Here is a 15,966-nt window from a genome sequence, read left to right as displayed (position 1 = left end):
AACAATATGTCTTGGAGAAGGTGCAGCAGGAGTGCTCCTTGGAGGCAAGGATGCTGAAGCTTTGTCTCTTATACCTTTGCCATGTTGCTAGGAAAGGCATCTTGGAGAAAGACATCTTGCTTGGAAAGGTTGGGGGCTGGACAGTGAAGGAGAGCAAGATCCTTAGCCAAGTGGGTTGATATATTGATTGCAGCAATGAGCTTAAGTTTGTTGGAGATGAGAGGATGGCACAGGATAGGACAAGGTTCATAGGAATGCTATGAGTCATACTCGACTTGATGGCATTGAACAACAGTCCATTTTTATCTGTAAGTTCTACTGTTCCACATCATAGGAACACTCAAGCCTCTACCTAAGAAAGGTAGTGGCGTAGACCATTGACAGAGAACTGCCAGAAATTCAAGCTGGCTTTAGAAGAGGACTAGACATCAGGGATATCATTTCTGATGGCCAATGAAACTTGGCATACAACAGAAAAAACCAGGATGGATAACTGTACTTTATTGTCTATGCAATAACATTTGTCTGTGTAGATCTCAACAGATTATGGCTAAAATTGAGATCAGTGGAAATCCAGAACATCTAACTTTGCTTATGTGAAATCTGTACTTAGACCAAGAGGCTGATGTTTGAAGAGAGCAAAGGAATATTGCATAATTTAAAATAAAGCATGTGACATACATTATTGTATCCTTTCTCCATATCTATTCAATATGTATGCTAAGAAAAACATTTGAAAAACCAGACTTTATGAAGAAAGGTGTAGCAACAGGATCAGAGGAAGAATCATCAATAACATATATTATGCAGATGATACAACCTTGCTTGCTGAAAGTAAGCAGGACTTGAAGAGTTAGGTGCTACAGCATTCAATTTGGATTACACCTCAAAACCAAGAAAACAAAAATCCTCACTACCAGGACAATAGCCAACATCATGATTTCTAAAAGATTAAACTTGTCAACTATTTCATCCTACTTGGATCTACAATCAACATCTTTGATACCAGCAATCAAGAAATTAAAAGATGAGTTACATTGGGAAAAATCTGCTCTCAAATACCTCTCTAGAGTACTAAAGAGTAATGATGTCAACTTAAAGACTAAGGTGCACCTGACGCAAGCGGTGGTCTTCTCAATTGCTTGCTATACAGATCCCCAAATCCAGAGTCCACACCACACTATGATGAGTAGGAGGACTGCTACAGTGAGCCGTGAAGCCTAGGGTGTGGGCCCAAGTGGAGCCACCGCAGGTGCAGATCTTGATGGTAGTAGCAAATATTCAAACAAGAACTTTGAAGGCTGAAGTGGAGAAAGGTTCCAACTAAAATTCTGAAAGGTGGACAATGACTAAGGATGATAGAAGAAGGATCTATGCCTTTGACATGGTGCTAGAGAACAGTACTGAATAACTCACAGACTGCCAAGAGAATAAACAAATTTATCTTGGAGAAAGGGAAACTAGTGTATTTTTTGGAGGCAAAGATGATGAAACTCATTTGAGCACGTCGTTAGGAGGGGCCAGTCCTTGGAGAAAGATATCATGCTTGGAAAGGTGGAGGGAAAGCAAAAGAGAAGAAGACTCACAACAAGATAGATCGACTTGGCGACCACAACAATGGATTCAAGTGTGTCAGAGTCGGTAAGGATGGCACAGATTATGGCAAGGTTCAGATTTGCTGTTTATAGTGTCCCTATGAGTTGACTCGATGGCATATAACAACAATGAGTAATGACTACTTAATAGATACGGCATTTCCTCTGAGGGCAATAAAATGAATGTACTAAATGCCACTAGGTTGTAGATTTAGTATTCTGATGGCGTAGTCTGTAGAGTAGCTTTGCTAAACCAAAGCTGGTACCCCTCTAGGGATTTAAATAAACCAGTGGGTCCTTGGAGGGTTGGGGAGAGATGAATAATCTCCTCATATGTGATTTACATCCTTGGAAACCCTTGGAAACTTGGTCAACTATGAGTCGGTTCTCCCTTGACAGCAATGAAATTGTGTTGAGATGTTGTAGACCTTAAAATGACTCCTTTTATTAAATATATATTTTACTTCAATCAAAAACAAGAGAACATCAAAAATTTCTGAAAGAATCCCAATCCATGGGAATGGGACCTGGTGATTAGCAGTGTCTAAAACTCCCCTGGGAAGTCAGGGCTCAGAAGCAGAGGCCTGAACTCTATAACAGCTGCTAGGGGGGAACCTCCTAAGAAATAACCACCATTCTTTTGAACATATGTCATTTTAGCTGTTATGGTTTTTTATTATTAAAGTAATATAATCACATTATGTATAAATTTGGAAAATATTAAATAAACCAAGAGAAAGTAACTACTATAAGACTCGCAATGAGAACATTTTCCTCCAGTTTTGTTTCCTAAATAAAATGCTACATTGGACAGACAACATTAGTGCCAATGTTTTCAGTTGAAGTTGAAATGATCTTTAACTCAATAATTTTAAGTGCATATGCTATTATGGCTTAACTATTCCAGTACTCTTGCACATTGTGACTATTCTGATTTTCCTCCTTTTTAAATTTTAAATTATGAATAATACTTAATTACAAAGAATGTGAGGAACAAATATATTCAGAGCAATGTTTCCCTATTTCAGGTTACTTCCAAATATCAGAGTAGTGCATTCTATGCCCTTCACACATTGCCAAACTGCTTTACCAACGATCTTTAATGATTTTTGTGGCAACCAGCAAGATACACTCATTTGACAAATTTACATTATAGAATTAATTTTTGAAAATTTTATTTGACAAAATTTCCAGTCTAAAATCCATTTTTGCAATTTACCATGTGATAATGTTTCAGGAGTAAATCGATCAGGACTGGCAGAAGGGGAATCTTGATTTTCATACTTAGTCACTCGCTCGCTGTGATGTTTTAGTGTTGTTCTTTAATCTTTCTTCATCATTTACTTGATAAATACTTACTGAACATCTAATATCCTAATTTTCTTCCCATAGCCTCATAATTTTTGGTGCTGTTATTAGGTGCTATGAAGTCAACTACAACTTATAGCATCAAAATATTTCCCTATCCTGCTCCATCCTTATGATTGGCATATACGAGACCATCGGTTAAGTGACTGTGTCTGTTCTTCTTGTTGAAGGTCTTTCTTTTGCTAATATTACACCTCTCCCAGCCAGCATGATATCTTCTTCTGACAATACACCCAAAGCAAGTGAAATGACGTTTCACCGTCCTTGCCTCAAAGGAGCCCCCTGATTACACCTCCTCCAAGACAGACTTGTTTGGGTTTTTGGCAGTCCATGGGCTATTTAGCTAACAGTACAATTCAAAGACATCAATTATTCTTCCGTCTTCATTATTCATTGTTCAACTTTCTGATGCATATGAAGCAACTGAAAGCATTGTGGCTTGAATCAGGCACACTGTAGTCTTTTTGTTTGTTTGTTTTATTAATTTTAATGAACGTTTGCGGAGTCTTAGGGTTTCCATTCATTCATTGTTGCACTTTTCTCCCTGCCCACCTCTTTACCACCCAATTCGCTCTTCTCTTTAAAAAGTAAAAGAAAAGTATTTTCATTGTTATACAATCCCTCCCCTCAAGTCTACTCCACTATGCAGCTTTCATTCTGGACTCTTGTTATAACAATACTACCTAATCATATATCCCTTTTAAACAGTTCTCTCCCTCATCTCTTACCATGCAGTATACGTTATTTACCCTCTCTTACTCAGTCTTCCCTCAACCCCGATGTCAGTCCCATTTTGTAACAGTGGCCTTATGCAATATTTGTCCTTTTGTGACTGAGATATTTCACTCAGCATAGTGTTCTCCATAGTCGCCCATTTTGTATAATATTTCATGAGTTCCTTGTTTTTCAGCATTGCATAGTATTCTATTGTGTGAATATAACCGAGCTTCTCTATCCATTCATTTGTTGATGGGCACTTAGGCTGTTTCCAACTCTTTGCTATTGTGAACAAAGCCACAATAAACATGGGTGTGCATATACTGTAGTCTTTAAACAGCTATTTTAGCTCTTTCAGACATTATTAAGATGTCTTTTGTAGCAGATTGTCCCAAGGTAACACTTCTTTTTTTTTTTTAAGTTTATTTGACGGCTGCTATTATGAGTGTTGACTGAGGATCCAAGAAAAAGTCCTGATAGCAATGGTAAGGAATATAGTGAAGTTGGGGGTTGACATCCCTGGGAAACTACCTCAAAGATTAGTGTATAAGAGATTGGTAGGGAATCATTTGGAAGGGGAGGAAATGGATTGAGGGGAAAGTCTCAACAAATATCACAGACAACTTTATCTGAATTTTGAAATTAATACTCAAAGTTGAGGTAAGTGACGGGGCTTTATAACCCCACTTGGCTCAGATTGCCCCAAGACAGAGAGAGATATGTTTTAAGGTGAAGTAACTCTCCTCAGTCCAGCCCATTCGTAGGAGGACTGATAGCTGAAGGCTATTGATGGCCATTGTAGCAGCAAACTCTGCAAACCAGCCCTTCATTCCTGATGGACAACTCCTTCCTCACCACCAGAGCTTTATGCTAGAATGGAGCCAAAAGCAACCCAACGAACGAAATTTTCATCACAGTCCAACTAAAACCCAGATTGCTGTTGTGTAATGTCAAGTATGAACTGGCCCTCAGATAATTCTACAGTGGGTTTTCAGAAGCAGTAAATTTCATGGGAGGAGATTTCCCATGCTTCTCTTGCCCAACAATTAATAAATTAGAACCATGTGCCCTTGGGATTGAAGTGCATTACCATTAGGCCAGCAGAGTGTTTACTACCATTTTCAGTCCACAGATTATTGGATCATTGCTGTTTGACTTGCATCTGTTGAGGAGGATGATTCCCGGCACGTGGTAAGAACACAGTCCATTATTTCAGGAGGCAGCACTGCCCAGACATGGTTATAGGTGATAACTGCTGTTGCACAAGGTGACTCACAGGCAGGGGCGGGGCAGAGTTCAATATTTCTGTCTCTGCTTGACCTTGGTCACAGACTATGAGCTGTGCCTGCTGACGATGTGAGAAATGCTCACGGGTTGCGAACACTTGTTGGCCAGCCTCTGAAATAGTGAGTTTAAATGCATGAAGTTTGGAACAGAGTTCCATATGAACAGGAAATTCTCAAGTAAGCGTAAACATTTTAAACCTATATTGTTCAATTGTTCAAGAAGTGATACTTAAATTCAAGAAATAGGAAGTAGCATGGCATTTTAAAATTATTTAATTATTGTATTCAATCTTTATTTAATTGTATGTAAGTATAACTGTGTTTTAATGCACATGTTTAGTTTTTGTATTTATCTCACAAATGAAAATGCTGATAAATATCAGCAACCAGAAGGAAGAAAACGAATTTTTGACAGTAATATTTATTTCATTATTTCACTGAAGACAACTTGATGACATCACTGTTCTTATCCAGTGCCAGTCCATTATCTCCAATTCATAGAAGCTGTAGACACAATACGATGGAACCATGCCCAGTCCTGTGCCATCCTCATGATGTCCACTGCGCTTAAACCCATTGTTTCAGCTACTGTGTCAATCTACCTCACTGAAAGTTTTCTCTTTTCATTTTTCATCATACAAAGCATGATGTCTTTTTCCAGGGACTTGTCTCTCCTCATTGTTGTTGTTGCTGTTAGATGCCATTGACTTAAGTATGACTTGTAGCAACCCTGTGAACTCCAGATCTAAACCCTGTTCCAGCTTCATCATCTCTGACACACTTGAGTCCGTTGCTGTAGTCACCATGTCAATTCATCTTATCGAGGGTCTTCCTCTCTTTCACTGACTTTCCTTCTTTCCAAGCGTGATATCCCTCTCCAAGGAATACTAGGACATTTAACTGTGCTCATATGAAATGTATACCTAGACCAAGAAGCTGTCGTCTGAATGGAACAAGAGAACACTGTATGGTTTAAAGTCAGGGAAGGGGGTGAAAGCTTGTATCCTTTCTCCATATGTATTTAATCTATTTGCTGATCAAATCATTCCTTAAACTGGATTATATGAAGAACAGTTGGTGTCAAGATCAGAGGAAGACTAATCAACAACCTGCACTATGCAGATGACACAAACTTGCTTGCTGAAAGTGAGGAAGACTTGAAACACTTGCTGCAGAAGATCAAAGAATACCGTCTTCAAAATGGATTACATCTCAACTTCAAGAAAACAAAGGTTCTTACAAGTAGGCCAGTAGGCAGCATCATGATAGGGGAAGAAAGGATTGAAATAGTAAACAATTTCATCTTACTTAGACCCACAGTCAACACTGTTGGTACCATTAGTTAATAAATCGGGAGAAATATTGTATTGGGCTAGTCTGCTACCAGGGACTTTCCAAAATACTGAAGATCATTGAGATCAGTTTCAAGACTGAGGTGCACCAGATTCAGGCCATTGTATTTTCAATCACTTGTTATGCATCTGAAAGCTGGACAGTGAATAAGGATGATAAAAGAAGAATTGATACCTTTTGAGTTGTGGATTGGACAAGAGTACTGACTATCCCATGGATTATCAAAAAAACAAATATATATGTCTTAGAAAGGGTGCAGCCATAATGGTCTTTGGAGGCAAGGATGGCAAAGTTTTATTTCTCATACTTTGGACATGTTGCAAGAAGAGGCTCTTCCTTGGAAAGGGACAGCATGGTTAGTAAGGTGGCGGGTCAGCAAAAGAGAAAAAGACCAACAAGATGGATTGACATGGTCACTGCAGCAGGGGGCTTAAGTGTATCAGAAATGATGAGGATGGCACAGGATAGGACAGGATTCAGGTCCATAGGGTCATTATGAGGTGTACTCAATTCAACAGCACCTAACAACAACAAGCAACATGTCCAGATTATGTGAGATGCCACTTTGTCATCCTTGCCTCCAAGGAACATTATAGCTACACCTTCTCCAAGACGTATCTATTCCTTTGGCACTTCATGGAATAATCAGTTCTCTTCTCCAACACCACAGCTTAAGCATGCTCAATACATGAGGGCCGGGGGGTGGAGGGGAACCCTCTCACCATCTTCTAAGGAGTATCACTATGAAGAGATATTTTTCTTCAAAAGGTGCTAGGAAATTTACAAAAATGATGTAAAGTAGGATTTCTAATGGAAGAAATCAGCAAACCCTAAGTATTTAAAATTAAAATGATTCTGGTTTTTCTAATATAATGACACAGCTAGAAGCGTTTTATTATGCACTAGCTCTAATTCATTTATACAGATGTGTTTATGTATTTTTATGTATTCTAGTCTCTTGGGGTTATCAAAATCAAAGTCCAGAACTTGTTTTTCTTGTTTCTACTATAAATATTTTATACATAAATAATCAAACCCACTGCCATTGAGCCAATTCCTAGTGACCCGATAAAATGTAACTCTCTGTCCTCAAGTCAATCCAATTTATAAAACTCTCCATTGGGTTTTTTAAACTATAAATATTTATAGTTCCTCCTCAAGGAGGAGCTGGTAGATTCAAACCATTGGCCTTTGAGCAATGCATTTTGTCACTAGAGCTCCTATGCAATATAACTCAACAACTCAGTTAATTGATATTGAATCTGAACCAACTCATAGTTAAGCCTCCAGTGGTTTTTTTGGAGGCTGTAAATCACATAAGAGGAGATTATTCATCCTTCTGATATGAAGCAACTGGTGGATTTGAACTCCCTATCTTTGGATTGTGTCATCTGCATAACACAGGTTATTGATGATCTACCTCCAATTCTGATGCTACACTCCTCATAGCGTCCAGCTTCTCTGATAATTTGCTTAGCATACAGATTGAATAGGTGTGGAGAGAGAATACAATCCTGGCACAATTTCTTCCCAGTTCCAAACCATACAGTGCTTCCCTGCTCCATTCTCACCAAAGAGAATAGGTATAGGTTTCACATGAGAAAGCACTTCAAGTGCTCTGGGATTCCCATTCTTCTCAATGTCAGCCACAACTTGTTACACAACCTATTTTGCTGCAAGTGAGGAGGACTCGAAGCACTTGTTGCAGAAGAACAAATAATGCAGCCTCCAGTATGTATTGCATGTTAATGTCAAGAAAACAAAGATTCTTACCACTGGACTGACAGGCAGAGTCATGATGGATGGAGAAGAGATTAAAACTGTCAACAGCTTCATCTTGCTTCAATCTACAATTAACACTCTTGGTACCTACAGTCAGGAAATAAAGTGACACATTGCACTGGGAAAATCTGCAGTTAGGGAACTCTCCAAATTATTGAGGAGTAATGATGTCAGTTTGAGGACCAAGGTGCATCTGTTTCAAGCCATAGTCCTTCTGATCACTTACTATGCATCTGAGAGCTCGATTGTGAATAAGATAACAGAAAAAGAATTGATGTCTTTGAGCTATGGTGTTGGAGAAGAGCACTGAACATCCCATGGATGGCCAACAGAACAAACAGATATGTCTTGGAGAGGTTGCAGCCAGAGTGCTCTTTGGAGGCAAGAATATTAGGCATGTGGCTAGGAGGTGCTATTTCTTGGAGAAGGAAATGATGCTGTGAAGGGTGGAGGGTCAGTGAAGGAGAGGAAGACCCTCAACCAGGTTGATTGACATGATTTCTGCAGTGCACGCATTCTAGAAGTTGAATTATATGAAGAAGAATGTGGCATCAGAATTGGAGGAAGATTCATAGACAACTCATGTTGTGCAAATACACAACCTTACTTGCAGAAAGTGAGGAAGATTTTAAACACTGCAGAAATGAAAGAGTAAAGCTTTCAATTTGCATCTTAACATCAAGGAAAAAAATGCTCACCATTTGACCAATAGGCAACATTATGGTAGATGAAGAAAAGATTGAAGTTGTTAAGAATTTCATTTTGCTTGGATTCACAATCAGTACCCAGAGTAACAGTAGTAAAGAAATCAGAGGACTTGCTCCATTCTGTCAAGGATGCTTCCAAAGTGCTGAAGAGCAAAGATGTTAGTTTTAAGGCAAAGGTGAGTCTGGTCCAAACAATTATATTTTTAATTGCTTCCAGTACATTAAAGGCGGTCAATAAATGAGGAAGATAGAAGAAGAATTGATGTCTTTGAATTGTGGTGTTGGAAAGGAGTATCAACTATCCTGTGGACTGCTTTGAAAGAAGCGCAACCAGAGTGTTCCTTAGAGGCAAGGGTGGTGAAACATTGCCTCATTTACTTTAGCCCTATATTCGGGAAGCAATCATCTTCGGAGAGAGACATAATAATAGGAAAGATGGATAGTCAGTCAAAGAAAGGAAGGACCTCAATGAGGTGGATTGACCTGGTGACTATTGCAATGGGCTTGAGTGTGACAGAGATTATGAGAATGGCACAGGACAGGGCAAGGTTCAGATATTTTGTTCTTCGGGTTACTAAGGGTCATAGCTGACTTAATGGCAACTAACAACAATCATGTGTCTTCTATGTATTAGGCACTGTGAGGTGTACTTGGGATCCAAAACCCAGTGCCAAGATGATGCCAGCTTCTGGTAACCCTCCACTGTGTTTCTGAGGCAGTAACTCTTTATGGGGCCAACTGTCTTCATCTCTCTCCTTTGGAACAGTTATTGGATTCCAGCTGTTGATCATGTGGTTAGCAGCTCAATGTATAACCCGCTGTGCTTTTCAGCATAAAAGGAGTCAGAATAGCCAGTTGAAAAATTTTAAGTGAATAAAACCAGTGCCTGCATCATACAAACATTTAATACATTCAGCTGCTAACTGAAAGACTGGAAGTTACAGTTCAACTCGGAAGCAAGCCCTGGTGATCTCCTTTGAAAGACCGGCCACTGAAAACCCTGTGGAGCACACAAGACTCAACAGAAAAAATTTTTGTTCTTCCTAAGTGGTGGCATAAGGAAGGCATAGAGAGATCCATACAGTTAATAGAAGGAAGACTTCATTTGGAGGGGAGAGACAGCTCCTAGGGGAAAAAATTATTCTTAATCTGAGATAGAAAAGAGAGCAGATGTTAGGTTAAATTGTCGAGAGGACAGGCATTAAAGGTCTTGACTTTGTACTTCTAAGAAGCCTTCCTGGCACTGTCGGTTAAGACTGGGATGCTAACTGAAAGATCAGCAGTTTGAACCTACCAATGGCAACTTGGGAGAAAGAGGAGAGATTCTGTTCCTATAAAGATTTGTTGTTGTTGTTGTTGTTTACCCTAGAGTCAGAACCGACCCATAGCTGACCCTCCAGCGGCTTTTCAGAGGTAGTTAATAGCTTGGGAGGAGATTACCTATCCTTCTCCGGTATATAAGGATTTACAGCCTTGGAAACCTTGGTGGACAGTTCTACTCTATTTTATTGGATTGCCAAGAATGTGAATGGACTAGACAGCAATGAGTTTTTGTCTTTAAAGGGGTCATTGGTTAAACACTCTGCTTCTATTGGTAGGCTGGTGGTCTGAACTCATTCGGCTGCTCCATGGGAGAAAGATTCGGAGATCTGATTGACCTCTGGTCTGCCCACGCAGGGTTGCTATGACTCAACCTCATGGATCTTGCCATGAGGTTGCAGAAGTAGGAGGGGCACCTTTGCCTTCCTCAATGTTACCCTCCTTGGAAAAGTACTGCCAGGCATTCCTGCCACCTGCAGGGCTGAGAGATTTAATTCTTGAATATTTTTATAAAGATTTTTTTAAAAATTATGATTTGAGTGAAAGTTTACAAAGCAAATTGATTTGTCAGTCAACCATTCACGTATATTGTTTTATAACATTAAATTAAAATACCTGCAATAAAGTTTCCCCACTTTCTCCTTGTAATTTTCATTTCCATTAGTTTTTTAATTTTATTAATTTTAATGAACATTTACAGATATTTTGGATTTCCATTCCTTCATTGTTGCACTTTTCTCCCTGACCAGCCCTCCCCCCTCCATTAGTTCTTCTCTCCTGCCCCATCCTGCCTGCTAGACTTCATTGTTGGCCAGATGCTGCTCTTTTGATCTTACATGGAGGTGATTCTAAGGTGTGAGTGCTTCCCTGGTATCATTTGCATTGTAGATCTCTCTATTTTTTGGCTGAATGTTGTGTCATGGGAATGAGTTTTGTTCTAGGTTCAAAGGGTGATTAAGGGATTCCACACTTAGTCCCTAGCCTCAAGGATTTTACCAGTTTCTAATGGACCAGGAAGCCTGGCCTTTATTATGGCTTTTAGTTTTGTTTCAAATTTTTGACTATTCTATCCAAGGTCTGCTGTGATCCTTTTTAGAGAGAGTGCTATGTGATAGCAACTGGGCACCATAGTGTTCTGCTCTTAGGATCATGGCAGTTGGGAGTAGACTGGCCCCTCAGTCCTTTGGACTAATTGTTTTAGTATTTCATTGTTTATGTTGGTTTCCTTTTCTTTGTTACAGACAGGGAGAAATCAGTAGTTGCACCCTAGAAAGTGGCTCTCAAGGCTTTAAGACACCACTGGCTACCTGCCAGTAAATGATGGAGAATATTATCCTTGTGGACTGGGTTTTGCCAATTGACCTTGACCTCTCCCATCTTGCATTTTTTAATTTGAGTAGACTCTTAGCCTTGAAATCTGTAACAATCCCAGAAACTTTGGCCTTAATAAGTTCAGTTACAGGTACTCTAACCATCTGTCCCTTTGAAGCCTTTTTCACCACCTCCTAGCACCTAATAGGGGGCTAGTAATAATATCATCTGTGTCATTGTCTCTTGCTCTCCCACTGATCCCAAAATTGGAAGAACATTATTATCCACATGATTGATAATATTTCATGCAACATGCTTTTAAAAAAATATCTTCTAAAAGTTGTTCTGTTCTTTTAACTACTTAATTCTCTTTCTCCACATAACAGGAAAAAAGTGTCTGCAAGTGCCAGGTTGGAAGATCTTAAAGGATTTCCCAGGCTGAGACAAGTGTTCACAGCTGCCTGCAAAAGGGTGCGTTCCTTATCTTCTGAGAATGAATTTACGCTATTTGGAAGAGCCATTGGAAGGTTGTCCAGCAACCCGAGTGTAGGTAGGCTTCTTTGTAGGTTGCCTCAACACCCACATTCCCCACAGACGGGTAGGTAGAAAGGTTCTTGCCGCCCTCGTTTCTATAAAATAAAAGTGATTATGAACCAGCTCACTTGTCTACATTTTCCTGTTGATTGTTCCCAGCACCAATTCTATCCTGGCCTGAACACACAGCCTTGGGCTTCCCTCCCGGGCTTTTGCTCCTCCATTAATAGGCCTTTACATATAGTCTGACTTTCCCCCCCTTATTAATTATTTCATTGATTTATTCAATCATTTACCCACCAGCAAGCATAGCATTCATTCATTCATTCATTCATTCCTAAATGTCTATTGCATGTCTACTTATGCAATGGACTGAGGATGTGCAGAGATACCACTTTATTCTAAGAGCTCACTCCAGCCTGGTGAGCTAGACAGCATGTCTGTTAATTAAGGAGAGTATAATGGAGTTGCCGTAATAGAAGGCACTTGTGAGTAAAGGCGAATTCCAAAGTGTGCTCAGTTGTGCCTGGTGACAATGGGATAAGACTTTTCAGACTGACCCACCTATGCAAGCATATGTGGGAATGCTGCGTTTATTAAGAGACCAGAGATCCCGATGGAGGTAGTGGGTCAAGAGCATGGAGTCTTTAGCGTAGGGCCAAGTATGCTGTAGTGTAATTGGGACAAGCTATTGAAAGTGTTTTCATTACAATAACATCTGGCAGCTGGGAGCAGATCCACTATATGGTCTGACTTTAAAGAGACTTCCTGGTGGGTCTAGGTCTCAGCTTTCACTTTGTTCTGGGGCTGTCTCCCATGAAAAAGTGTGTGTCTCTGTGCCTGATATACTTGGTATTTAGGTCAGCAACAAAAATTACAGGTTATTAGCTGATTAAAATGGTGCTGGAGTCAGTGACAGCCCAGCCCTTTAGAAGTTTCAAAAGGCTTGCAAAGGAGGAATATTCTCAGTCCTGACATGATGTGCTCATGACAAGTCAGGCTGTGTCACACATGAAGCCAGCTATGTCCTCTTAAACCATGGAGCTTCTTGTGAGGTCTACTGGGCACCTTGTCACCCAGAAGAACTCGATGAGAGCGTTACAAGCAGGAACTCTTGTCAAGCAGCTGGTCTTCACATGCCAGCTGTGTGGGCTGGGCCCTACGTCTTTCTCTCAGGCCTGTTGTAATGCTGGGTGGGATCAGAATTAGGGCAAAAACCAAGCCAGAGAGTGGCCCTGAAACTGGAGTAGAGGCCAATGCACAGTGAATACCAGTGAGAAAGCAGGCAGGGTGTGCTCAGAGGTGGATGGAAGACAGCTTGCAAACCAAGCAGACACACTGCTTTGTGGGTAGATCAACTGGTTCTGTTGACATAAAAGAATCTTTTAAACATAGATTCCTATCTATCTGAGGGGGTGGTTTTGTTAAGCCTGTCCTTTTACATTATAGACATATTCTATTGATATCTATACTTAACAACTGTTTCTCAGATACTGTCTCCACTTTGACAGAAAGCATTCTGTCCGCCTCAGGAAGCGTCAGCTCCATCCAGCCCCAAAGGGTGTGGAGGCCACTTTCTGACAAGAGCAGTGACATTGATTCCTTAGCAAACCATTTCCAAATGACCCACACATCTCTAATGTACACACATCATTCGGCTCTTGGAGATCACAATCCTGATAATGATCATTTTCACAGAAGATTTCTCAAGATAGAATAAACAGTTATGTTCCCAGGTTAGCTTGCTTTTCTTGGCTCAACTACCCCTCTGAAAGTTTTATTGTGTGTCCTTTCATACCTTGACAATCTCTGTGGTTCAGAGAGAATGAAGAGGGAAACTCTAAAACGCTCTTCATTTTATACATCTTTATTTCTTCGAGATTCAAAGAAGAGATATTTTGGTAAGTTTTCTCTCTTCTTTACACAAGCAATGTCATTTTCTGAAACAAAGGATCTAGACTCTCTTGGGTTCTTTTTCCTTCTGAAATAGTGGGTTTGGACAATATGTTTTCCAGTGTCTGCTCACTTTTAACCTTGTGGCCTAAGAAATGTTATAATTAACAAGATGGAACAGGATATGCATGCCTGATTGACGGAACAGAAAAAGGGTAAGGAAAGGTTTACACTCATGGAGGTTGACAGGGATGGGAAGGGAAGGTGAGAGAAGGAGGGGTTAGTGGATGGATGGGTCGGCTGAAGGGTGGCAAAGCACAGTGAGGATTCAATGAGACCTCATCATAAATGGCACTGATCAATTGTAATTGGAATCCGTGACATGGAACAGAATGTATGTTGAATAATTGAATTAAATCCAATTTTCAAACAAACAAAAATCCCAAACACACAAAAGAAATGACTTTTTCATCAAAGTGCCAGAAAAAGGAGGGACCATAAGAGATGTCATTCTAGTCAGGGTCCCAAGTCCTATATCAGTAATCAAGATCCTTGTAGGAGGAAAACCCCTGGCAGTTGTTGCTGGGAATTACTGTGAAGGCAGCTGCCAACTTATGGCCACAGAAGGAAACACCTCCCAACCCTGTGGCCTCCCTCGGTGGGCTGCACTTCAGATCCTTATGATGCACGGATTCCACTGGCTGGTTTTTGGAAGTAGACCCCAAACCCTTTGAAACCTGTTCAGCATCATAGAAACACACAAGCCTCCCTGGACAGACAAGTGGTAGCCACACAGGTCATGCACTGGCCAGGAATCGAAGCTGCCCCTGAAAGCTGGCATTCTGTTACTGGACCACCGCTGGCCCCAAACAAGTAGGACCTCCGTTAATTGTGCCAAAACTTTAATCTGAAAGCTGTACATGGGATCATGCTGATGAAACAAAGAAATGCACGTAAAAATGTTCGAGGGGGTGTGGGGGAAAGAGGTAAAATTTAGGAGACTAGGAAAACAACTTCCTCAGAAATCATTTCTCAGCATGTGATGTGTCAGTGTTTACACAGTTTAAAGCGAGCTCCGGTGATAAGAAGGTGCGCTGCCAACTCAACAGTTCTTGGTTCAAATTCACCAGCTGTTTCATTGAAGAAAGATGGACAATCTTCTCCCATGTGATTTACTGCCTCTGAAAACCCGCTGGAGAGTCAGCTATGTAACTCAATAGTTGTGAGAGTCAATAACAACAACAACAACAACACACAGTTTAAAGTTGAACAATAAAGATGAAAGACTGAAGCACTGATGCCTTTGAATTGTAGTGTTAGCAAAAAGTACCAAATAGGTCATGTGGTACTAGCAGTCAGGAGATAATGAGATGTATTGCTCTGGGGAAGTCTGTAGTCATGGACCTCTTCAAAATACTAAGGAGCAATTATGCCAGTTTGAAGACTAAGGTGAGCCTGATTCAGGTCATGCTATTTCCAATTACTTGCTATGCATCTGAGAGGTGGACAGTGACTAAGGATGACAAAAGAAGAATTGATGGCTTTGAGTTGTGATGCTGGAGAATAGTGCTAGATACCCATGGACTGCCTAAAGAACAAACAAATGTCTTGAAAACGTGCAGCCAGAGTGCTCTTCGGAAGCAAGGTTAGTGAAGTTTCATCTCTCATACTTTGGATGTATTGCTAGGAGAGTCTATTCTTTGTAAAGGGATATCATGCTTGGAAAGGTGGAGGGTCAATGAAAAAGAGCAATATGTGCAATGAGGTGGACTGACACAGTGACTACAGCAATAGGTTCAAGTGTATCAGAGATGACGAGGCTGGCACAGGATAAGACAGATTCAGGTCTGTGGTTCATAGGGTCATTGCAAATCATACTTGAGTCAATAGCATGTAACAACAAATCTAAAGAACAAACAAATCTGTCTTGAAAGAAATGTATCCATGGTGCTCTTTAGAGTCAAGGATGGTGAAACTTCATCTCACCTACTTTTCTTTTTTTTTTTAATTACATTTTATTAGTTGTAATGAACATTTACAGAGATTTTGGGTTTTCATTCATTCATTGTTGCACTGTTTTCTCCACCCTCATCCCCAGTT

This window comes from Elephantulus edwardii, unplaced genomic scaffold (genome assembly GCF_000299155.1).
Source record: "Elephantulus edwardii isolate Elephantulus edwardi_28Jun2011 unplaced genomic scaffold, EleEdw1.0 scaffold00010, whole genome shotgun sequence".
Taxonomy (NCBI): Eukaryota; Metazoa; Chordata; class Mammalia; order Macroscelidea; family Macroscelididae; genus Elephantulus; species Elephantulus edwardii.
The sequence above is the reverse complement of the archived record's forward strand: the minus strand, read 5'-3'. Positions refer to the sequence as shown.